We start from the raw sequence: 25,716 nt of genomic DNA, 5'->3' as shown, positions 1-25,716 counted from the left end.
AAAAGACATCACCATTAATACTGTTTCTTGTCACATGCATCAACGGCTCTCCTATAAATAATTGCTAATACTACAGCTATTCTACAGGCCCAGAGAAGGTGAAGGAACACAATCAGGGAGTCAATATTCAGGTGAATAAAGTAATGAAAAGATAATGCAAATGTTTGGTTCCTCCAGGAGCATATGGCATTTGGTTGGGTAAGGGACACTTGAACAATTGGCAGAGAGGTACCTGGTTACCTCTGCACTCATCCCTGAAGAAGTGTGAGGTAATCTGGGAGAGCTCAAGCACAGAGAGAAACTGGCCTGCTCAGGCTGCCAAGTTCAGCTGTGCCAGGATCTAGCAGAGTCAGCTACAGATGCCTCCATTCCTCTGTAAGGCCACTGCTAAGTAAATTACCTCACATGTATCAGAGTTACTGCAGAGCAGCTTAGAATGTTCCCTGTTACTGCTATTACATCTAAGGAAATAGACATATGACGAAGTGAGCGATGTCTTTAATGTATCTTAAATTCTTTTATTGAAAACCTATTTCCTGCTCTTCTCCATCTGCAGAGGTCGGTTATGTGGTGTAACAACCTGTATGAAGTGTTCTGCATAAATGAAAAAAACCCATCTCTCCTGGCCCCTGCTTGCAAATCATCACCTTTGGTAAGCAGCAGTGTACTCTGCATGGCTGCTAATTCAGCATTGGTAATGGCTGTGACACCAGCAGATGCTTTTCAAAATTCCTCACTGCAACATTTCACTCAAGGTCCCCCTTAGGCAAGTAATTCAATAGCTTTACTGTAACACACTGGGCAATGCCATCCCTGTTTCCTTTGTTCCGTATTATGTGTCCATGTATCTCAGCTCTACAATAAAAAAATCCTGCTGAACACATCCAGCAGACAGCATTCCTCTTAGAATACAGCCTCCCCCTGAAACAATCAGCAGGCTGGTGCATACAGCACTGGTGATAATCTCACTGACACACACCACAACAGCTTTAAAGACTAGATGATGACTCTCCCAGAAAAAACAGCAGCAAGCTATTTAGGGAGAATTCAGCAGATACAGAGCAGCCTATAATTTCTGGCTTTAGAGAGAGGCTATCTGACCTCAGGAGTCTGTTCCTTCTTTTGATCAATGTAGAATGGTTCGTTAGCTGTTTTCTTGTAATGGGACAAGTATAGTTTAAGTGGTCCTGAGGCAATACTTCCCCAGGGGTCCTCTTCCACACATTACTAGGAAGGAAAAAGTTTTTCTTAACATTCAAACTTCACAAGTTTTCCTTCCCTAAAGTTCATCCTATTTTGCAATGCCCCATTGCACTAAGCCTGCAGAAAGTCTCTCTTGGGATTTTCCTTGAATTTATTTGGAGGTGATTATCATATCTCCTTTTAGTTGTTGCTTTGCCAAGATGTACATAGCTTGCTCTTTTAATCTTTCCATATCAATCAAGCCTTCCTGCTACCTAATAATAATTGTGCCTCCTCTCTGAATTCCCTCCAGCTTTTCAATATCTTTCCAGTGACATAGTACTTGAACAGCACAGGAGATGTCAGCTGCATTTGCAGCTGTGTGGAGAAGGTGCCGAGTTCATCTGCTCTGCTGCAGAACATGTTAAAAAATTTTGCCTACCTGTCCTGTCACCTATCCTTGGAATACTTCCAAGAGCCAAGGGAAAGCAGGTTTCAGTGCTGGAGAGCTGTCAAACCAGTGGCAGGTTCCTCTGGATACATTATACTGTACTCCCCTTAAGAAATGATAGTACACCCCTCAAGGGGCATGTGCTGCCTATTTCCAAGAGGGTACTGACAACATCATTCTGAATATGGATTAGTTGCTGCTTCTTTGCTTTGGTTAAACTTTCTGTTTTCGCACCAGAGCCGTGAACAGTCAGTAATGTGAAGTCTTTGTGCAGAAATCAAAAATTTTTGTCTTTTTTTAAAGCTATAAGCTACATTATGAAATCTTTTCTGATTTACTTATTTACTATGTAATCTAATAAGAAATAAGTTCACGATTCACGCTTTAGTCAAAGCATTCAAAAACCAAGCCAGACTCCTGAAAACCTAAGTATGTGCTCAGTTTAGCATGAAAATGTGTTTGGTATTATAGGAAGAGCTATCAAAAAGAACATACAAGCATATATCATTATACTTCTACCACAATTTGGCAAGCAGTTTTCTATTAGGGCTGAGAGAACAACAGATGTCTTTGGCTTCTGCAAGGTTTGCAATCTATCAAGTAGCTGATCTATCCAAGAAGTGGATTCTCTGTCACTAGTTGCAGATTGTATCAGAAAAAGAGAATCACAAACGGAAGTTGTAGGCAAATGATAAAGAGAAGAGAAAAATGAGAGAATGACAAAAGAAAAATATGAAAAGACCCTTCAGGTTTGCTGAGGTTTAAACATGCAGAAAGGAGGAGATAGAAGAAAATATCTGAGAAGCAGCACAGGCAATGTTTAAAGTTGAGTTCAGAGTTCTCTGTCTTCACAGTGCTGACGCTACCAGATGCAGACAGTTGCCACAACACAGATAATATAACACTTTGCCTAATGACTGATTACACAGTGCTGTAGCTATAGTCAATAAACCAGTTCTGCTGGGTCAGTTTGTTTTTTTCAGGTTTGCTTTCAAACTGTTCACAAACAATTAGCATTCATCACCTGAAGTCTGTAAGACTGGATGCATTTCTGAGCGATACGTTCTCAGACAACTTAGAACACTTGGCTTCTTAGAGGAATCAAATTGTGCCTGTATTGTGAAGGGAATGAAATTAAATGGACAATATGGCATCTTCTGGCTTTAAGATCCAAATCAGTTTTACTTCCTCAATATTTTCCCCCAAAATACTGCAAGTAAGATCTAGTAGTTGCATCACTTCTTTTTTTTGAAAAAAAAAGAATTCTCTGCCCTTGCACCTCACTTTTCACTGAATGTTTTTGTTTTTCCTTTTCATTCATTCCTACTAGGATTTGAAACTCCCCCCAGTTCAGCATTGAATGTGAATTTCATTAAGTGCTGTTTATTTTTATTCCAGACCAATTAATGAGGATGATAAATGAGATAGGACATATCACCAATCACTGTGGCACCCCAGTAGCTACCTCCCCCAAATTAAAACATTGCCATCTATCATTACCATTTGCTAATGTTCTTTCCGCCAATTTGTAGACCCCGTGGCAGTACTCCTACTGAAGCCAACCTCAATTAATTTTTCAAGTGCATTCATGGGAGATGCAATATCAAATACTTTATGTAAAACCAAAATGCCGTATGCCAACTGAATTTCCAGTAGGCACTACTACTCTAATTCTTTTAAAGCCTTTTATATCTCTTTGTGAAGATTTATTCTTTTATTATTTGTATTCAAGTGGTGCCTGAAGAATCCAACTGGGCTGAAGACCCATTGCTATAACTAAAATTTTATCTCTAGCTGTTTATTGATTCTCTTTTCTTATTCTGCCTCTCATATTTGCTCCATTTTCACCACAAGGATAGAATTTATATTAATGGAACCGTAATTGCCAGGATCACTGACAATTCCTTTTTTTTTCTTTTTAGGAAACCAGGTGCATTTTCTATATTTTACATATTTAGTGTTTTCACTTTGTCTCTTTCAGAAAACATTTTATTGTGAGTCATGTTTGCATGAAAACAGGCTTCTCCCTCTCTTTTTCTACCATGCATCTGCTCCTGCTGTGCGTTCCTCACTGGGGTCTGTATTGCTGATAATCCTGTGCCTGAGAATTCTCAGTAAGTTACATAGAGATGACTGATGTCACACTTGGAGGATTAAGTAGGGAATAAGCAGCAGGAGCACATCATGTCTCAAGAAACTGAGACCCCATCTTCTCTGTGCTGGAATATGCCAAAGACAGATTTTTAGAAGATGCTATGGTGCTTCTTGACACAAGAAAGAAAGCTTCTACATGCCAAACTGAAAAGACACTGGTTCAAAAGGAGAAGGAGAGCAATGGGTATTTGAACAAGCCCAGTTACATTATGAGTCCAAGGAAGATGAGCTGTGTGAACAGACCTCTCTTGCCAGCTTTGGTCTTTGGAAGACTCACAAGCAGGCATTTTGCCTGTAAACTTACAATTTCCTTGTGTTCCACACACAACCCCCCCTCCCCTTTTGTTTTTAAATAAAAGATAATAGCTTCTTCATAATCTTCCCTGTATTCCCTTTCCTGGAACAACCTGGTAACAGTGTCTGGCATACTCCATTTTCCCTCTCACCCAGGAGAGAGTGCACTTCAGGCTGGAGAATGTTTCAAGGAAACACTGCGGAATCTTCCCTTTGGTCAGAAAGCAGTGCTTGAAGGAAATATTTTCCCCTATGCCCTAACCCCATAGGATCTACCTGACCAAACTATTTTTTCCCTCCCACTCACTCAATAACAGTTTTCCCAGTGATACTGAAAGAGTCCCATCTCACTGTTCCATTACAAGGAAGTGATTTCATTGTCTTAAAAAGTCAAAAATCAGCTTTCTCTGAAGATCCTGAAGATCTAAAGATCCTTCATCTGTCACAGAACAAGGAAACAAAGGTTCCCAGTACCACTGTGTTCCTACAGATGTGATGGAGTTGCTTCCTTAAACAAGGTACTTAGTGCTGTGATGACATGCTCCTTCATGCTGCTTGAGGAAACTTGGCTACTCAGCAGCATCTTGCCTGAGTTAGAGCTCTGGGCTAGTGCTGTGGTTGGAATGAGACCTCAGCCTTAGCCCATACTGACTCCTGAATGACTTGTTACTACCTCTTATTACTCCTCCAATATACAGAGAAATATTTAGTACCCCTTCATTTTAACCAACAACTGCCTTTGATTTCCCATCTGTTGACAATTATGTGCAGGCTACTCGCCAAAGTACCTTATTTTATGTTCTATACCCAATAAGCAGACTTGGGCTTCTGCATCTAAAACTGAATTCATACCACCACATCTCAGAAAAGCTGTGGATGTTCCATCCCTGGAAGTGTTCAAGATCAGGTTGGATGGGACTTTGAACAACCTGGCCTAGTGAAATATGCCCTTATCCACCTTAGGCACATTGGACTATATGATCTCTAAAGGTCCCTTTCAACCCAAACCAGTCTATGACTGCGATTCACTTCAGGTTTGTTTTCTGTAGATAGGAGCATCTTAGTGTGAGCTACAGTTGAGAAAAGCTCTTAACTTTTCCCAACTAGAGCATGCAGTTAGAGTAAGCCTATTCCTTTTGATGCTGTAAGCGGGCTGTTTACCCAGAGGGGTTCAAAGCTAGTTTCAGCCTGCTTCTCCCAAACCCTGGTATTATTCAGGAGTCAATAATTCAATTCAAAACAATGCAGTGACAATGAAGGGGGATTGTTTTAATGGTGTTTACTTGTTCTTAATGATGTGCTGTATCCCTATCTCCCTGTTACAGATAGAAACAGATGATAAAGAAGGGAGAAACTACACAGTAATGCAGATAGATAGTAAAATCAAAGAAGAGACACTTCTGTTGAGATGAAAGAGAAACTCCTGCTAGTTTCTGAAAACTCGCAAATGTAGGATTTTTACTGCCACAGTTGAGGTCTTTCTGCCAACAAGTACCTAACTGTAAAACCAGAGAAAAATTCCCCAATTCAGAGCAGTTCACAACCCTTTTTAATAAAACCATTCTACCCCCTAAAGAAAGTACTTGTGGCCAAACCACGATAATTCTCTGCCTCCTGTCTCCTTTTTTCTCATTTCTTACAGATTTTATATTCCCAAATGTGACATATTTTCCCCCTCTGTCAAAGAAAACTGAAAAGGGAAAGTATTTATGCTCATTACCTCGGGAGAAAAGGCAAAGAAGGAAAGGGGTAGAAAATTAGTCTGTACAATGATTTACACAAGTCTTGAAGATAGGCCAGTTTAAGCAGCTCAGCAGGGCATATACAAAGGCCCAGGATGTCCTCACAGCCTCACCATACCCGTTCCTTCAAGGCTATGAGGAGAAACAGAACAGTACTTAGTGCAAACCAGAATGCGCTTCTACCTTTCAATTTCTATAAACATGCAGCATTAATATTGTGTCCATATGGTGTAACAACAGCTTCTGAAGCACACAAGAGAGCCTGCCATCTCAGAGACTTGTGGCCAGCTGTAAGACCATTATGACTGTCACTGTTGCTTCTCCATTTTCACGCTGTATTCATTATTTGTCTGTCATTGCTCCTGCATAGCCTCTGTATGCCTTGTGTATGAGAGAACGGAGTGGGCAGCTGTGTTGTGGTTATTAATTATGAAATGTATAGCTGTCTGGGCTTGTGGTTCCAGCAAACATCGCTGCTTTGCCTGTAGGCTGAGAAGTAAGCCACAGGTCTCACAGTGGTTTTGCTAGGTTTCTGGAAAGTGCTGGGAAGGAGCTGGTGGCCACCATCCCTGTGAGTGCCAGGGATGTAAGGGGAGAGGTTTTGGAGGCAAAATTGCAGGATCTCAGGATCTCCTCGACAGCATTCCTCAGAATAGTCCTGGTAGCATATACTGGGCCAGGCAGATATGAAGAGGTAATGCTGTTGGGAAAATTATATATCTAAGAGAGTTCAAAACTATCAAGGCTAGAAAGGTGTCTGGAAGAGAGGGAGCTTGTCCAAGGGAGTTCCAGCTGCCAACTCTGCCCAGGATGGTGCTCACTTGAGGATGATGAGGAGTATGGGGGTTTAGAGGACACATCCAGACATTACAAGAGCTGTTCATCCTCAGGTGAAGCACAGGACAAAAACTAGAAATTGCCAAGTTACAAACAAATGCACAATGGCACAGATAGATAGAAGAAAGCTAAAAGTGATTTTATGCATACATCTACCGGAATATTAGAAGTCTAGGGAGATAGGAGTATTTGATTTAAATGAATATAAAGACATAAAAGACATATTGGAAATTTGGTGGAAGGAGAAGCAGATGGACAATGTAATACCAGTTTGAAAAATTATACTGGAAAGACAAAATGGTCTCTAAAGATGAAGTGGTAGTGCTATAACTTAAAAGATGCTTTGAGTCAAATCAGATAGATGAACAATCAAGCAAACCTTGTCAACAAGTAACAGAAACCCTTTGAATCAAACTCCAGTCCCATGTAGGAAAAACACAGCAATAAGGCTGCATTACGGACTGCCTGATGAAGATGGTAACAGATATTGACATACTGAGGGAGATCAAGGAAGGCAGGAATGAATAATGAAAGAAGACTACAATTGCACTCATTTGCTGGGTAAACATTTCTGTTGAGTGTGATGTGTGGGCTGAACTTTTGAACACTGCCAATTTCTTTCTTATGGAAGTACTAGATAGGGAAATGAGAAAAGAAATCCTGACCAATGTGAAGGACTTGGTGACTGTCACAGTCTGTTGGGAACAGCAGCAGTACCGTATTTAAGTCAAGTCCAATGTCCTTATTCTTCTTGCAAGAGCTAAGAGGCCCACTAGTGAAGTGATGAATTTTAAAACAGGCAAACTACACAAAAATGAAGGGGGCTTGTTACAAAGAAGCTGAAATCAGTGGTTTAAGTACAAAACCTTTTTTTTGGACAGTACTAAGGCTGTTCAAAGATATCATGCTGAACGATCAGAGAAACACATATTACCTATCAATAAATGTCTGAAAACACCAAAAGATAGCAGGCTTAAAGAAGTGTAAGGGAGCTTGCTTAGGAATAAGAAGATGTTATTCAAAAAAACAACAAAAACCCAACCCAAAACCCAAAGGAACAATAGGCCAAGTATGTTGATTTTCAGGAAGGAAGGCAAAACAAATGAACTGTGCTTTAACTTGCAAAAAAGCAGAGACACTAATTATAAATCATGTTGCTACGTCTAGGGGCTAGGAGACCTATAGAGTGTCCGTAAGGCCACAGAAAAATCAAGGAGCAGAAGGCTTCAAAGACAACAGAAATGTAGCAGAAAAAAGTGAAATCTGGCTGACCTCACTAAATGTGAAGAACTTTGGGAAACTTCCACAACAGAACTTTTCTTTTAGGAGTTCATCTTTCCATGTTGTGGTGGCAGTTGATACCTGGTGGCTATACTTCACGTACACTTCTGAAAGTCATGCTACAAGGTCCTCAGTGACAAAAATCATAACCTGTTATGGGATAAGAGCAAATGTCCTCATGCGGGGATATAACTAGTCTTAAGACAGGAAAGAGAGGGTAAAAGTAAATAAATCTTGTGGAGAAGCTGGTTGTCAGTGGAGCTTCACACACATCTATGTTCAGACCCATGCTATCCATGACTGCATAAATGATCTAGAAAAAGTATTAACTGTGGGATGCTTGCTATGTTATTGTGAGAACCTGGACATTGATATATATATCATATATATGATATATATATATATATATATATTATAGCGTGAGTCAGAGACAGGAAACTGAGCTCATCTCAGGCACCATTTGCATTTGAACATGGGAGGCCTTGAGTGTAACCGAAGCAAGTAACAAGGATGTTGGCTATTGATGCTGCATAGGTAGGATTGTTCCGACCCCTTTGTTCGAAGCTGATAAACCTCCACAGGACTGTGAAAGGATGACTCAAGGATGAGCTGACTCAGAAGATGTAGTCGAAAAGCAGCCACCATCATATGAGGGACAACCACCACACTGGGGAACCCCAGCTTTGGAACTGCACAGGTGCTCACTAGCCTGTGCCCACCATTATCGTAGTAATGCCTCTCTATGCAAATTATGGATAACGCCCCAAAAGAATATGAACATAAAAGTGCAGGTCTCAGGTCAGAGGGAGAAGTCCCACTGCCAATGATAGCCCGGGTGAAGAGAACCAAAGAGACATCGCTGGATCCACAGGTGGTGACACCTCTTCTCTGTCTCCTTCTCTCGCTTTCTTTCCCTCTCTCTTCTCCTCTCCTCTCTTTTTCATTGAATATTGACTAGATTTAAGTGAAAACATGTGGCACAGGACTTGCTGATCCAGTTAAAGTAATCATTGTTGAGTTACATCTAGCCACATGCCTTGTATTTTGTATTAATAGATCATAAATGGTTGGTTGGTGTCATTTCACCTTAATTCAGTACATAAGTATCACAAACTTGGTAGCTGGTCCTAAGTGGAGGGACATAGTCCTAAATGACTTTCTGGTCATGACAACTATATCATTCTAAGTAACAAAAGACATGACTGGAAAAAACACTGTATAAAGCCCCTCACTACAGCAAGCAACTGGGTGTAAAATAACAGTATTTGAAAAAAATGTGTACTCGGAAAAAGTCCTAATTTTACATATATAATGATGGGTTCTGAGTCATCTATTACTATTTGGAATAAGATCTTCAGGTAATAATAGATAGCACTACAAAAATGTCAGTTCAGGATACAGCAGTATCCAAAAGCAATCAAGATGTTAGAAATTTTGAGGATGGGATAGAAATCACAACAGAAAATATCTTTGTGCCTCTAGAATATCCATTGTGCACCTGTACTTTAGAGACTGAGTGCAGTCTGGTCTCTTGGTCTCAGAAAGAGCATAGCAGAATCAGAGAAGGTGCCACAAAAGTCAGCAAAATAATGAAAGGCATCAAATAGCTTTCGTTATGAGCTATACAAAAGATGCTAGGACTCTTCAACCTAGAGAAGAGACAGTAGTGGAAAAGCATGCTGTAGAGTTGTTAAACACGGGAAGCATGGAGAAGTCCTGACCATTTATTGACAATGAGCTTATGAACTGTAGAAAGCAAACAAGTATTACACCTTATGATGCAATCTTTCCAACCTTGGTGCATATCAGGTGTTCACTGGACTTATGAAAAAGTTCAGTAATAAAACCATTGCAGTAGAATTGACATGAAATATTGCAGAACCACTTGGGATGAAAACATTGTATATGCCTATGTGCCATGATTTGATACCATAAAAGCAGACAAATTACTTAGTAAGTTCCTGCACATGTCTATATATGCAGTAATTTGGACTGCCTACCTGGAGGAATTACAGAGTGCAATAACATTCAGCAACACTGTAGGAGGAGGTGATATGTTGCACTGGCTTAGTTCACAGGCTGAATCCCTGAAAGTCCAGCCAAGTTGAGCTGAAAGCATTCCAGGTTGCAAATTAAAGATTAAGGCCCATGTTACACTAGTTAGTTTAGTATTACTTTGCATTACAGAGCTTCTTATTGCAGTATAAGTTGAGGAAAGATAGCAGATGCCTGTACAGCATAGTTTTGCAAGTGTACAGCTTGAAATAGGCTCTTCAAATATTAAATATTCAGTGACCGAGTCTAGTAAACAAGACCATTTTCTATACTTGTTTATAGGGGATTGAGAGTCCAGTTAAAGTTTCCAGAGAAAAATGTGCCTCTGCACATGCACACACATGCAAGTGCAAACACACATGCACTGAAACAGAGGAAGTCTGGGAGTTTTTCTGATTCCTTGGATGAATTTGCTATATGCCTCTTGCGGTCAAATAGCAGGAAGGATATGCAGGGCATGCACATAAATGCAGTTCCAGCTAAACTAAACCTTTTAAGGTACTTGAAAATATGAATGATATCTGCAAGAGCATTTTCAATGGCTTAAGGCAAGGGAGCTGGAGTGGTGAGCTTACAAAAAATAGAGATGAGGAGGCCAGGGTCAGTCTACCCTAAAGCAGTGACTCCCACAAGGTAGCTCTTACTGTAATACATGTTTTAAACCCATCATTTTATAGATAGAGGAATGCATGTCAGGGAAAGTCATTATCCTGCTGCTGGTCACAACTGCAACAACTTATGCCAATGAGATTGACTTGGTATTCTGCAGCAGGAGAGATGGGCTCCAGGGTCCATGGTTCAAGTACTGTCTGTGGACTTTCCGTCTGTGCTGGAAGGACTTGTCAACCTTTCCCAAAGTACTACTTATGGCTACTCTACATTCTCCCAGCTGTAATTGCTTGTTCAGCCCTCTGGAAATATCTATAAATCCAGCACAGGCATTGTTATTAACACATCATATGCCTCTTCCATCTTTGTCTTTCTGTATGAAATATCCAACAAAGCCTGATACAGAACTTGCTCTTTCTCCAAGTCCTTCTCAATTATTCAGTACCTGCTAAGCTGAATGCATGTGCAACTCCAGCTGCTGAGAGACAATGTGGAGATATATAAAAGAGGTTTCCAGTGCTTACACAGAGCGTCTTAAATGAAATATGATCTTCAGGCAACTGACCTACTAACTGTAAAGACTTCATCTAACTCAGAGTTTGGACTCACGCTGGAACCCTCACTCCTTGGTTGAAAACATTTATTTACAGGCAACTTGCTTTGTAGGTAAGAAAATGCAGGCAAAGCTCAAGAGTGCTCCAGCCCTCTAGCCTTACATCTTCACATGCAGTACTCACATGGGTGCCTCAAGGCATTTGACTTCACACAGTTCTTAAAGCTTATAAAAGCCACCATATTCTTTTCTTGAGATAGCTGTTCCTAAGGTCAAAGTCTTATACTGGTGGTCACAAGTGGGTGACCAAAGTAAATAAAACCTGTCTTAAAGGACACTGAGAGAAGATTCAGAAGAGCAATCCCAGGCACAGCTACAGTTTGGGCAGAGAAGAGATTCAAAGCAGCCCTGCGAAGAAGGACTTAAGGGTGTTGGTCGATAAGAAAATGAACATGAGCCAGCAGTGTGCGCTCACAGCCCAGAAAGCCAAACCTGGGCTGCATCAACCAGCAGGTCGAAGGAGGTGATCCTGTGCCTTTACTCTGCTCTCCTGAGACCTCACTTGGAGTACTGTGTACAGTTCTGGTGTCCTCAACATAAAAAGGACATGGAACTGTTGGAACAAGTCCAGAGGAGGGCCACGAGGATGATCAGGGGACCAGAGCACCTCCCGTATGAAGATAGGCTGAGAAAGTTGGGGCTGTTCAGCTTGGAGAAGAGAAGGCTGCATGGAGACCTCATAGCAGCATTCCAGTATCTGAAGGAGGCCTATAAGGATGCTGGGGAGGGACTATTCATTAGGGACTGTAGTGATAGGACAAGGGGTAATGGGTTAAAACTTAAACAGATTGGATAACAGATTTAGATTGGATATAAGGAGGAAGTTCTTTACTGAGAGGGTGGTGAGGCACTGGAATGGGTTGCCCAGGGAGGTTGTGAATGCGCCATCCCTGGCGGTGTTCAATGCCAGGTTGAACAGAGCCTTGGGTGACATGGTTTAGTGTGAGGTGTCCCTGCCCATGGCAGAGGGGTTGGAACTTGATGATCTTAAGGTCCTTTCCAAACCCTAACTATTCTATAATTCTATGGTTCTATAACAGGAATAACCTGTGAATACTGTCATTTCACATGGTAGTGCCCAGCAGTCCTAGGAGAGGCTGTGTACTTGGCCCCTTGAGTTTATATGTACAAAAGGCTTTGCAGATAATTGAGAAAAGAAGGAATGTGAGCTTTATATGATACAAATTTAAATGAGATTATTATGGAAAGAATACTTGAATACAACACTAAGGTCACTTATCCAGAGGTGTCTGAGGTAGAATAGAGAAAGCTACAAGTAAAACCTGTGTGTTTAAAATACTATAATTATAACTGCAAATGTACTTTTGCCCAAGGCTTTACAGCAAAGCTGTAAAAAGTGAAATCAATTTTAATCTTTAAGGGCACTTTGCTACGTTCTTCTTCTTCAAGGCTAAATCCAACTAGGTCAGTCCAGGTAGGAGCTGAAAAAATATGGGCTCTTTCTTCCTGAGCAATAAATACTATCTTCAGTGTCAAAAGCTGGAATGCTACCATGTACACTGCATGGCTCTTTGGGGAAGCTCAGTCCGGGTCTGAGCATCTATCAATCAGAGCTGAACAAAAGCATCCAGTGGGGGGAAAGTGCGCTAGATCAATAGAGAAGAAAATCTTCCACCCATGACCTTTGATGATTATCAGGTAGCAGTAACAGTTGCTGCTTTCTTAGTCTTTAATGCGGGTCCATTTACTCTTGCTGTGGATGTATCCTAGGATAGAAGGGTTGCTTATGTGAAATTTGGGTCTTGGGTTTCTCCCTCTTCAGATGCCGACTGAGGAAATCTCTCTTGATTTGAATTGATACTAATTCTGCAATTATACACTGAAAACCTGCTAGCCCCTGGTACAAAACCCTCTTGCAGGATCACTGCTACAGTGAGGGTCACAAAAATGAGCTCATAGTTCTGTACTTTTCTCTGTCCTTGTTTTACACTGGGAGAGAGGGGGTGGGAATGCAGGCATAATTAAACTTCAGTCCTCCTGCACTGCTTTCATGTGTAGTAGCTTTCATTGCATCTGAAAATTGGCATGTTGCTATGGTTTCAGGAATAAAGAATGGACATCCTTATTCCCTCTTGCTACTGCTTCTGTCTTCCTTTACTCCACTAAAAAGTAAAAATGAGTTCTTGAGATAGAAAGATCATATTTCATCACAGTAAGTATTTCATGAGAGATAAGCAAAAAGTCTTTTCAGAAATCTCAGACATGTTATTTGGGCCTCCAGTGGCCATTTAAGAATACACTTGCTGGTAACTCAGTATTATTGGAGTTGGTTGAATATTCTAGGGATAAGTTATTTGAAAAATGTTACCATTTTAAAAAACAAATTGCTCATCTAGTTTAAAAAATATAAATCACAAAGATACCAGACAGAGTGAGTTATTATATCACAGAATCCCAGAATCCCGAGGGTTGGAAGGGACCTCAAAAGATCACCTAGTCCAACACTAGATCATCTAGTCCAACACCCCTGCAAGAGCAGGGTAACCTAGACTACATCACACAGGAACTTGTCCAGCCGGGCCTTGAATATCTCCAACGTATGAGACTCCACAACCCCCCTGGGCAACCTGTTCCAGTGCTCTGTCACTCTCACAGTAAAGAAGTTTTTCCTGATGTTCACATGGAACCTCTTATGCTCCAGTTTACACCCATTACCCCTTGTCCTATCACTGGACATCACTGAGAAAAACCTAGCTCCATCATCCTGACACTCACCCTTTACATATTTGTAAACATTGATGAGGTCACCCCTCAGTCTCCTCTTCTCCAACCTAAAGAGACCCAGCTCCCTCAGCCTCTCCTCATAAGGGAGATGTTCCACTCCCTTAATCATCTTTGTGGCTCTGCGCTGGACTCTTTCAAGCAATTCCCTGTCCTTCTTGAACTGAGGGGCTCAGAACTGGACACAATATTCCAGATGCGGCCTCACCGAGGCAGAGTAGAGGGGGAGGAGAACCTCTCTTAACCTACTGACCACACCCTTTCTAATGCACCCCAGGATGCCATTGGCCTTCTTGGCCACAAGGGCACATTGCTGGCTCATGGTCATCCTCCCATCCACCAGGACCCCCAGGTCCCTTTCCCCTTCACTACTTTCCAGCAGGTCAACCCCCAACCTGTACTGGTACATGGGGTTGTTCCTGCCCACATGCAAGACTCTACACTTGCCGTTGTTGAATTTCATCAAGTTTCTCCCCGCCCAACTCTCCAGCCTGTCCAGGTCTCGCTGAATGGCAACACAGCCTTCTGGTGTGTCAGCCACTCCTCCCAGTTTAGTGTTATCAGCAAACTTGCTGAGGGTACATTCAGTTCCCTCATCCAGGTCATTGATGAAAACATTAAACAGAACTGGTCCCAGCACTGACCCCTGAGGGACTCCACTAGTCACAGACCTCCAGCTAGATTCTGCCCCATTGACCACAACTCTCTGCCTTCTTCCTTTCAACCAGTTCTTGATCCACCTCACTACCTGATCATCAAGCCCACACTTCCTTAGCTTATCTATGAGGATGCTGTGGGAGACAGTATCAAATGCCTTACTGAAATCAAGAAAAACCACATCTCCCGCTCTACCATCATCCATCCACCTAGTTACTTCCTCATAGAAGGCTATAAGGTTGGTCAAACATGACTTCCCCTTGGTAAAACCATGTTGGCTACTCTTAATGACCTCCTCATCCTTGATATGTCTAGAGATGGTGTCAAGAATAAGTTTTTCCATCACCTTTTCAGGGATGGAGGTAAGGCTGACCGGTCTGTAATTACCCGGGTCCTCCTTCTTGCCCTTCTTATAGACTGGCATGACATTTGCCATCCTCCAATCCTCAGGCACCTCTCCTGTTTCCCATGACTTACCAAAGATGATGGAGAGAGGCCTAGCAATGACCTCCGCCAGCTCCCTCAGCACCCGTGGGTGTATTCCATCCGGACCCATTGATTTATAGGTGTCAGATTGCTTAACTGATCCCTAACCCAATCCTCTTCTACCAAAGCAAACTCCTCCTTTACCTTGACTCCTTCTGGGGCTATAGGAATCTGGGGCCCCCAGGGAGAGCCTGCAGGAGTAAAGACAGAGGCAAAGAAGGCATTCAGCACCTCTGCCTTCTTTATATCCTCTGTCTCCAGGGCACCCACCTCGTTCAGCAGTGGGCCTATATTGCCTCTGTTAGTTTTATCCGCTATGTATTTGAAGAAGCCCTTTCTATTGTCCTTAACCCGACTAGCAAGATTAAGTTCCAAGGAGGCCTTAGCTGTCCTAATTGCCTCCCTACATCCTCTAACAACTGTCCTATATTCCTCCCAAGTGGCCAGCCCCTCTTTCCGCAATCCATAGATTCTCTTTTTCCACATGAGTTTGCCCAGCAGTTCCTTGTTTAACCATGCTGGTCTCCTGGCTCCCTTACTTGATTTCCTACCCAGTGGGACGCTCTGATCCTGAGCTTGGAAGAAGTGTTCCTTGAATGCTGACCAACTATCTTGAGCCCCTTTACCACCTAGTACCCTTTCCCATGAGACTTCCCTTAGCAATTGATTGAAGAGGCCAAAGTTGGCCCTTCCTAAATCCAGGATTGTGGCCTTGCTAGGTGTTCTATTCCTCCCACAGAGGATCATAAACTCCACCATCTCATGGTCACTGCACCCAAGGTTGCCATTGACCATCACTACTTCAACCAGATCCTCCTTGTTGGTGAGTCCAGCAGCACTCCTCTTCTAGTTGGTTTGTCCACCATTTGCATTAAGAAGTTATCATCAATGCACTGGAGCAACCTCCTAGACTGTGAATGATTGGCTGTGTGAGTCTTCCAGCAAATATCGGGGTAGTTAAAATCCCCCATGAGGACCAAGGCATGTAGTCGCGAGGCTGCTTTCAGTTGCCTGTAGAAAGCCTCATCAACTCCTTCGTCCAGATCAGGAGGTCTATAATAGACCCCCACAACTGTATCACCCGTACCAGCCTGTCCCTTAATTCGTACCCACAGACTTTCCACTTGCCCCTCATCTGCCCCTGCACAGAACCTGCACAGAACTCAATACATTCTACTCGTTCTGTCACATAAAGGGCAACTTCACCACCTCGCTTTGCTGACCTATCTTTCCTAAAAAGGACATAGCCATCCATGACCACATTCCAGTCATGTGAGCTGTCCCACCACATCTCTGTAATTGTCACCAGATCATAACATTTAGACCGCACACAGACTTCTAGCTCCTCCTGTTTATTCCCCATGCTGCGTGCATTGGTGTACAGGCATTTCAGGGAGCGAGCAGAGCATGCTAATGGCACCCTTGGGAGGTGGGAGGCCTTCTGGTTTTCATTAATACTAGAACAATGCCCCACTAGTTCAAACCCAGCTACAACCCCCTCGCACTTTGAATCTGACCTAAAGCTCTGTGAGTGAGCTCTGCTAACTCTTGCCCTAGTACCCTTTTCCCCCTGCGGGACAGCATGTTTCTCTTGGGCTTGTCCCTAACAAGCTCAGTTGTCTCCCCTTTCCCCTTCATATCTAGTTTAAAGCCCTGTCAATGAGCCCTGCTAACTCCTGCCCCAAAAACCTTTTCCCCCTCTGGGACTGGTGTATCCCACCTGCCACCAGCAAACCAGGTGCCTCATATAGCAGCCCATGATTGAAAAACCCAAACCCCTGCCTTTGGCACCAGTCACATAGCCATACATTAATCTGCAGACTCTTCCTATTTATCTCTCCACCCTTGCTTGTAACAGGAATGGAGGCAAACACCACTTGCTCTCCCAGACCTTCTAACCAGATGTCCCAGGGCCCTGAAGTCTCTCTTCATTGCCCTTGTCCTCCTTGTAATAATGTCATCACTGCCAACCTGAAAAACCAGCAGCGGATAGTAGTCAGAGGGCTGCACCAGATCAGAGAGTTTCCTTTTAACATCTCTAATCTGAGCCCCAGGTAGGCAGCAGACTTCCCTGTGGGATGGATCCGGTCGACAAATGGGCCCTTCTGTTCCCCTCAGAAGGGAGTCACCCACCACAATTACTCTTCTTTTCTTCTTGGTTGAGGAAGTTCTAAGGCATGGGGGTGAGTGACAAGCCCTAGGTGACTCACTAGATAGATCCACCCCTCTGTCTCCGTTTACCTGGCCCTGTAGTTCCAAGACCTCATACCTGTTATTCAAGGGCAGCTGGGAGGGAGGAAGGGATTGTGATGGTTTTCGCTTACCTCTCTGAGGAGAGACCTCCCTCCATACCTCCTTGTCCCTTAAGTTCACTCCTTCTATCTGGCGGTTGGAAGGAAGGGGATCCATCACTTGTTCAACCACTTCCCTCTGCCCTTGCCTTAGGGTGTGGCTCCACCAATCTGTTTCATTTTCACATTCTCTGATGGCTCTCAACCTTTCTACCTCCTCCCTCAGTTCAACCACCTGCCTGAGCAGATCCTTTATTCGCTCACACCGCACACAAGCGGTGTCACTGGCTCCCTCCAATACAAGTGCCAGGCTCAGGCATTCGCTGCAGCCAGAGACCTGCACGGCCGCATGTCTGCGGGAAGGCTCAGTCTGGGTACCCACATTGTTCCTCACTACAGCTTTTGATCGTGTTGTGACCATGATCTATCTGGTCGATCGGTCCGTCTACGTCTCTCCGCACAAGCAAGCAGTCTTTCCTCCTCCTGCGCTCCAGGCGAGTCCTCTTGATCAGACGGTTATCCCACTCGCCTGCCCATGCAAACTGCCTCGACCCACTCCTGGTCGCTCGTGCTCCCTGGGCAGGTTTTTGACCACTCACAGCTGGTGCCGCTCCTCCTGGCTCCGCCCCCAGTGAGTCAGCTCCTCTCGTGAGCTGAGCTTCTGGCTCCTGGGCAAGTCCTGTCGATGACTTGAGGCTCTTGTTGCTCTGAGGTGAGGCTTCTGGATGTTGATATCCCCCCGCTCCGCTCTGGTGTTGCAGGTGTCCTCTCTCAAGCTACTCACCCCAGCAATTCATCAGATAAGTTGCTTGAGTTTTGTAATATATCTGAATAAATTACTCAGCTTATTCATTATTCAATGAGTTCTGATTTTTATTATATGCACTTATATAGCAATATTAGTGCACTGGTGTAAGTAGTCAGTGACAAAAATGACAGGTCTCCTGATGTATCTATGACATAATTAAGACTGGACTCAGGCATGGGAAAGATGGGCCTCACCCCTACTGGGTACTATTAATTTGATGAGTTTTGGATTAGACATGATGGATTTGTGTTTATGATCCTAGTTTCTGCAGTCAAAGAACTCCAGCAGTCTTTTTCCCTGTATGACTGACATAAGGACCTTGTTGAGATTCAACAACACTTCAGTGGTGGGTCCTGCACTTGAGCCGCAACAAACCCATGCAACGCTACAGGCTTGGGGAAGAGTGGCTGGAAAGTTGCTTGGCAGAAAAGAACCCACAGGTGCTGATTGATAGCTGGACATGAGCCAGCTTGTGCCCAAGCAGCCAAGAAAGACAGCAATATCCTGGCCTGTATCAGCAATAGTGTAGCCAGCAGGGCCAGGGCAGTGATCATTTCCCTGTACTTGGCACTGGTGAGGCTGCACTTCAAACCCTGTGTTCAGTTCTGGGCCCCTCACTACAAGAGACACATTGAGATGCTGGAGCAGGTCCAGAGAAGGGCAACAGAGCTAGTGAAGGGTCTGGAGAGCAAGTGTGATGAGGAACAGCTGAGGGAACTGGTGTTTAGTCTGGAGAAGAGAAGGCTCGCAGGGCAACTAAGATGATTAAGGGAGTGGAGCATCTCCCTTATGAGGAAAGGCTGAGGGAGCTGCGGGGGGACCTTATTAGTGTATATAAATATATAAAGGGTTAGTGCCACGAGGATGGAGCCAGGCTCTTCTCAGTGGCAAACAATGATAGGACAAGGGGTAATGGGTACAAACTGGAACACAAGAGGTTCCACTTAAACTTGAGAAGAAACTTCTTCTCAGTGAGGATGACAGAACACTGGAACAGGCTGCCCAGGGGGGTTGTGGAGTCTCCTTCTCTGGAGACATTCAAAACCCGCCTGGACACATTCCTGTGTAACCTTATCTAGGTGTTCCTGCTCCGGCAGGGGGATTGGACTAGATGATCTTTTGAGGTCCCTTCCAATCTCTAACACACTGTGATACTGTGATACTGTGACCTTATTGGTCTCTACAACTCCCTGAAAGGAGGTTGTAGCAAAGTGGGTGTCAGTCTCTTTTCCCAAGTAACAAGTGATAGAACAAGAGGAAATGGCCTCAAGTTGTGCCAGAGGAGGTTTAGATTGGATATTAGGAACAATTTATTCACCAAAAGGGTTGTGAAGCATTGAAACAGGCTGACCAGGGAAGTGGTTGGGTCACCATCCCAGGAGGTATTTAAAAAGCATGTAGATGTGGCACTTAGGGTCATGGTTTAGTGGTGGACTTGCAATGCTAGCTTAATGGCTGGACCCAAGGATCTTGAAGGTCTTTTCCAATCAAAATGATTCTATGATTCCATGAAAATTAAAACTGGCATAGCAATGTCGACCTGCATATGCTGACATCCTAAACCAGCAGCTTGGAAGACTCTGAACTAAGCTGTTAGAGTGTAATGCCAACCCTACAGCTTTAGGGGCAGATGGGAGAACTTTATTAATCTTAATTACATGGGAACTTTATTGCAAATTAAATCCCATCGTAGTCTGTTTCCTTCGAGGGATGGACTGCTGAAAGTAAGAGGATTCAGCCACAACCTGCGTAGCCAGAGGCATCACAGCATGGCGAGCTTACCCCTGCCATGCCTTCCTCTTGGTGAGCACTGCGATCTCACTAAAGGATCTAGTACCTGGCTTCCCAAAGGGCTGTGAGAAGAGTGGGTGGTAATACAACATACCTGCTCATCCAAAAAATATCAAGGTTTCTTTTCTAAAAAGAAAGCTCTTCTTTCAAAGAGCTCACGAGCTACGCTTTGCTGTGTACTTCTAAAATGCTTTTCTACTCTTTTAGGGGGGAGGCAAACCGATGTACAGAAATTGCCATGCCATGCCCCCTAAATGGACCTTTATCACAGGAAGGCTAAAATTCTTCCTAAGGCTCATCTTTGAAACCAGCACCAGATAAGATTCATCCTGGCTCTCTTCAAGTTTCTGAAAAGAGGGTCAGTTCTTCTGTTGGAACTAGATGATCTTAAGGTCCTTTCCAACCCTAACCATTCTATGATTCTATGAAAGGACAACGTAGTTCAAAACCTAGTAAATTTGAGTGGAATAGACAAAACCTATTGTTGCAAATGCCCAGTTTTATTTTTCAAGGCAATTATCCTTTTTTTTTCTAACCTTGTGTGTCAGCATTTTTTTTCTACTTTTCTTTGTCAGAAACTAGGACATGTACATGTATGTGGACATAATGTCTTCTTTTCAGTCTTCCCTATCTTTCACTTCTGCTGTTAATTGAAAATCAAGACTTGTGAAGCAGCATCTGATGTTAGTGAAGTAAGAAAATTTTTGGCACAAAGCAGGATTAAAAAAATTATTTTTTCAACGACATGGTGCATATCTGAAAAGTCCAAATTGTCTTTTTTTGGGTAATGCCTTGTGGAATAATTTGTGCCAAGTGAAGCTGTCTCCATGGCTCGTCACATCTCAACTATGTACAGACTGGGGATAGGTCTTATTATAACCCTAAATACAGAAGGCAATTTACTTGAGAGTAGACTGGAAACCTAGAAATGCATCAGGGAGATGCATCCACAAATACACTCACAAAATGAAAACTCTATACCATCATGAGGGGGGAGTCACTCCTCCCTATATATAATTATTTATTTTCTGGCCTGAAAGCTTCTTGCTAAACATGAAGGTAATCTTTGAGCACTGAACTGTAACTTTGCTGGGCTGCTTTTTTATTGATAAAACTTGAAAAAGCAATTTACTCTCTTGGGCTTGTTTAAGAATTTACAGTGACGCAAGGGGAGGGGTGAAAAGACAAGCCACATCCGCCTACCTCTCCCAAATTCCTGTTTTTTAAGCAATGAGATGAAACGGGGCAGAAGCAACACACACACATGCATCAACAATACACACCCCCAGCCTCTCAAGGGAATGAAAATGTTTTCATTCCCCCTGCATTGTCTTCCTGTCCTTATTTTAGAGGAACACTTTCAGCTATCACTTTACTCTCCAAGGGGAGAAGCAGAGCAAACACCAGAGCTTGGCCAAGCTGTCTGCTTTTATTCCAGACACCTGATTTTCCCAGAAAGGCTTACCTAGGAAAGCAATATACGTTATCTAAGCAATATATGTTCAATCTGCATCTAACCCAATAAGTACACTTGCTTTTCTCAAACAGGCTGGTTTTGTGTGCAGATGGTAGGAAGTGGCACAGAGGGGCTGTGCCCATGTGAAACGATGGGAATTGGCACAACCGCAGATGGAAAGCCAACCTGTAGGGGAAACAATGATTCATGGCTCTGCTTCACACTGAGTGCATCTTTAAGATTTACTTTTTAATGTCATTACAGCCAGAACATATATATATATAAAACGGAAACACTGAAACCCTGAGGGAGATTTATTGAGCAGCTTAAGACAAGCGCACAGCTTAGCAGGAAATGCTACAAGTGCTCTTTAATCCTTTCTATTATTTGCTCTTTTCTTAATTAAGGAACATGGGTGGAGAAGGAACTTTACTTGGGCTATAATAAACTCTTCTGAAGTAACTGTCCTACATGGATAAAGATTCCCCTGCAGGGTTTCTTTAGGACCTAGGTTTTAAAAACAAAAGAAAAGCTCAAGTCCTGTGACAATGGCATCAATACAAAGCCCTTGTGATTTGTAGGGTTAATCTCAAACGGCAAGAATTGCCACCTGAGGAACAAAGTCTTGCCTTGCATTTATACTGGTTATTGATATCACATGAGCAGACTGGAGGCAGTGCTCTGGATGTGTCCTTCAGTCCTCCTGCCTGAGGTCGCTTTTCCTTCTGGCAGACCTGCCTGAAGCCTGAGACACTAGAGTACCTTCTAAAAAAACAGCATAAATGTTCTGGCTTGCACCTTTCACCTTCATGAAACAAGTGCTTAAAAGCTCCAGGAGAGAGACTGCTTACAAGCAACTGAGCTGGCTAGCACAGTAACCCTGTGACTACTCTGTATCCTAGAAGTGCTTTGGAAAAAAACCTTCAGTAAATAAAAAAGACTACAGAAAGTGAAATCCTCTCATTGAATCCCAGCCCTCACAAGTAGGAGAGATGCTGTTTATTATAAAGTAATGCTGGCAGGCTCCATGCTGAAGAGTACAAGAAACTGTTTTATGAACTGACAGCATTGCCAATATATTTCAAGAAAAACTCTGTCTGGAGTCAAACTGAATGCCTAGTCCTTTGGGCTAAGAAGTGGCACATGAGTTATGGCAACTAAAAATAAAACGTGATCTAGGGGAAGAGATGGGGTGAAGAGGAGCTTGATGATGGAGGTGCTCTCCTGCTTCCCTTTTTCACTTCCTGAGCATGACAAGCTCTGCTTGATCTACAGGTCCAGCACTCCAACTCTTAATTCCTTCTGCTGCAGCGTCTTCCAGACCCTGGCACCTAGTTGCTGCTTTGGTATGACACAATTTACTTGCAGCCTTCCTCGCCTGCTGCATGCTAAAACTTAGCTTGCAAAGGCTCTGGGAGCTTCATATCCCCTCCAGCCTCAAACTAAGTATCATGGAGGATCTGCAAGCTCTCCTCCCACTGAAATTTCATCATACCTTGGTGCGCTGCCAAGCCACTTTTCTTTCCTTCTGCAGGTGTTATCTCTGCCTCAGCTAGGATACGGGCTCACTCTGGTATGGAATCCCCGTGGCTTAAAATTGTGTCTTTGTCCATCATGTCAGCAATTCACAAGTCACCGTGTGTTTGTTTTGGCCTGATGAACCTCAAATAGGCTTGGGTTTTAAAGGAAACATTTTATACATTTGAAATACTGACTAAAGGCATTCTTCATAAAACAGCATTCAAAACTAGATGAGCCAAAGCAAAACTGTGCAACAGAAAGGATATTAAATTACTGCTGAGCGTTCACATTAAAATTATGAACACCAGGAAATGCAATACTTAGGCTGAAACAACATTTTGAAGCAGCAGCCAGACCTAGGGAGAGCGGGATGATATGCCAGCTCATGATTGACTTCTACGGAGATGTAAAAGGCACAGAGATGACAGCTGCTCATATCTAAACACCAATTAGCTTCAGCAGTGCTGAAAATAGTAGCACAGAGAAAACTGCCTCTACCTTCCTTCTCAGCTCCATCATTCCCTCCATTTCTTCCCTCTCAAATGAAGAACTTTGCATGCTTATACCCATACACTGTGCAGGACGTGGCGAACATGCCACATAACATGTCACACTCTGCTTCTCAAACAGCAGTCATGCACGTTTGTGCTCATCATGTCTAAATATTAACTTGCCCTACCTCATCTAGGGCCTTAGCATTTGTGAATTTTACTGTGGTTTGGCTTCTTTCTCTGACCAGTCTTAGGAAACTCAAGGTATACTCCTGAATCAGAAGAAAGGTGGGTCCAGAGGCCACACTAACAGATAGAGATGCCATTTCCAGGAAGGCTGTAACCTCATGCTGCCTAGAATTTTGTGTGCTTTCTGAAAAGGCTTATTTTTCTAGAAATACTTCATTACAAGTTCCAGCATTTTTTTATAACTACTAGGAGACAATATATATTTTAGTCATTCTGTTGCTTTCTGTTAACATTGAGACATCTGTAGGTGTTACTAGATCATAGTCCATTTTTAGGACGTCTGGGATCTATTCTTTTAAAGCTTAGAGCTCACACAGACAAATGATTCACCTGGCAAATGAAGAGATGAACTTTAGACTTTTTGCAAAAAGTACTTCTTTGTCCAACTAAAGGTATTATTGGGTTGCTCTGTGTTTGTACAGTCTCACCCACCTAATGAATATAGCTTTAATCGTAGATTTAAGTCTTTCCAGAAGGAACTTCTGTCAAAAGCAATACATTTCCTTGAAGTTTAAGTTCCACAAATCAGTGTTTGCAAGCAAGAAGCAACAAAGTATTTTGCTGGGTGGCAGTTGGAACCAAAAGGTGAACACCCACACTAACATTCAGAAAACATTTGTCATTTCTGTGAATAAGTTAGTAAAAAAAATCGAGAACTTGGATGGGAGGATCCCATGAATAACAGCAGAGAGAATCTGCATATTTATTTAGGACTATCTTTTTCAGCCTCTCTCGGTATAACTCAGTCAGCTCAAATAACCTCTCTAACGAATGCCTCCTCTGTCAACCATACCAGAGAAGCAGCTAGATAATTTTGCACGGCTGTGCTATTGAACTGAGCTTCACATTGTTGTTAGAAAGTGGAAACAAAAAAAAAAAAAACAAAAACAAAAAATCAAAAAAAAACCAAAACCAAAACCAAACGAAAAACCACCAAAAAAAAAAAAAAAAAAAGAAAAAAACCAACCAAACAACAAAAAGAAACAAAAAGTGGCAGAGTTGGCAAAAATATCTGTGCACATGGAACCAAAATGACTGCAAGGTGATGCTGTGTACTGCAGAGAAACACTGGTAGTGTGGCATGCAGTGGGTTAAAACTAATAAATAAGAAAAGGCACGTGGCAAAAGGCACTACATGCAGAAATGAAACTCAGTTCTTTTCTGCATGTCTGCAGGACACAAGTCAGGGGTGTACATGGAGTGCATGTGCTGAACTCTAAGATTATGCACAGCAGTCCGGTAGCCTATTTGCTCTGCTGCCTGCTGATACGGATCACAACCTGACGATGTGAGTTTCCAGCCCTAACATCATCCATGCACTTACCATGGCTTATATGCCTGATATTTCTTTCCAATAATAACTTCCCTTTAGGCACGGTTATTAAGACCTCCGCCACTGTGAAATAGCTTGTGTTCAGTGAGGCAGTCTTTTAATGGGGTGTGATGCTGTATAGCAGAGTTTCATCTACTACATTCAAGAAGGTAAATGATAGATTGTTTACTCCCCTAATCCGTCTAATTATGGCATCTTACAGAAAATTGAAGAAAAAGAATTTGTGCCGTAGGTGATGCTGAGAGAGATCTGAGAGCATGTTGATTTAAAAGGCCATAAAGGAATCATCTAAAACATATACACAGTAGCTTGTTGATCTCACTATAAGAGATAGCACTGATAATTCAATCCACCAGGGGAGATGGCATGTTACCAGAGACTGTAAAAAATTCCAGCCTCTTTTGTCTTCATTTGAAGGGTTTGAAGCTCAAGAGGGAAGCTGTAGAGATGTTCTTATAAAGCTGAATCCAACTATGGAAGGAAGAAGGTGTGGAAGAAGAGTTACTGCAATAAAAGCAGAGTCAGGCTGGGGAAAGCCTGGGGATCAGCACAAAGGATGTGCCTCCCATCTGCTGCCACATAAACCTTCTCCCGTGCTCCTGCCCTGGCAGCAGCACCACAGTAATGCAGGGAATACAGCACCCATGTGGGGGAGCATGGTCTTTGATGCCTC

This window comes from Psittacula echo, assembly GCF_963264785.1.
Source record: "Psittacula echo genome assembly, chromosome: 1".
NCBI classification, from domain to species: Eukaryota; Metazoa; Chordata; class Aves; order Psittaciformes; family Psittacidae; genus Psittacula; species Psittacula echo.
This window is presented reverse-complemented; position numbering follows the sequence as displayed.